This window comes from Octopus bimaculoides, chromosome 6, assembly GCF_001194135.2.
Source record: "Octopus bimaculoides isolate UCB-OBI-ISO-001 chromosome 6, ASM119413v2, whole genome shotgun sequence".
In the NCBI taxonomy this organism is placed as follows: Eukaryota; Metazoa; Mollusca; class Cephalopoda; order Octopoda; family Octopodidae; genus Octopus; species Octopus bimaculoides.
In genome coordinates, this window is record NC_068986.1 from 10440818 (window position 1) to 10441780 (window position 963).

Consider the following 963-nt stretch of genomic DNA (forward strand, 5'->3'; position numbering starts at 1 on the left):
TATCGGTAATATGTATTTTATATACATTATATTACAATGCATTTCACCAATAGGACATTTATTTTTTCGGTGTTGATAAAATAAGTACCAGTTATGTAATGGGGTCGACGAAATCCAATTAACCCTCCCCCGAAATTGCTGACCTTGAGCCAAAGTTGGAAGCTATCAATTTTTGCATCCAACCTGTGCCAGATGAAATCGCTTCCTCTTTTGAATAGAACGATTAAAGCAAGTGAGAGGAAAACACGAAGATGATGAAAACCTAGAAGAACCTTTCTTCTCTTTTTCGTTCTTCCAATGTTATGACGAAATTATGTCATACTACCCTTACTAGAAAAAATGCAGCAGGAGGAGATGTTCCGAGACTCGTGCATCATTAATAAAGCTTAGCAAAACATCACAATTAATATTTTCATTATTGGTCCCTGTTACATGGTCACACCTGTGTTGAGTAATCTTTGTGGAAAATCTCATATTTACTATAGGAAAATGCCTCGATCTAGACGTCACAGAGTTAGTTGGAAAAGTCGTTCTTTTCCTGCTCAGAGGTGGCCATGGTTGAAGCGTAGTAACCAAAAAGCATAGCGTAAGTGTTGCAATGTAACCGTGACATTATAGCCATTATACGATCAGAAATACCTTTGGGTACATATAGAAGTGAATTGGCTATTTCTGCCACGATGGCGAATCAAACGTTAGAGTGGCGTGTCTCGTTCTCATTTCTTCCAGAACAGAATCATGCGTGCCCATCTTTCCATTCTTCCAATCTTCAGCGGTGTATCACTGAGTGCAGCGTTGTCAATGTTGCACACATTTAGTCGAAGGGCAATCGGTGCTCTTTCTCTTTCTGTTACTGAGTAGTTTTCATGGAGAGCGCGCACATTCCAAGAGACAAGGTTAATATTCTAAAGTACTGCATGTTTTGACTGTGTTACAGGATAATCTGTTAGCTGAGGCCGGCCA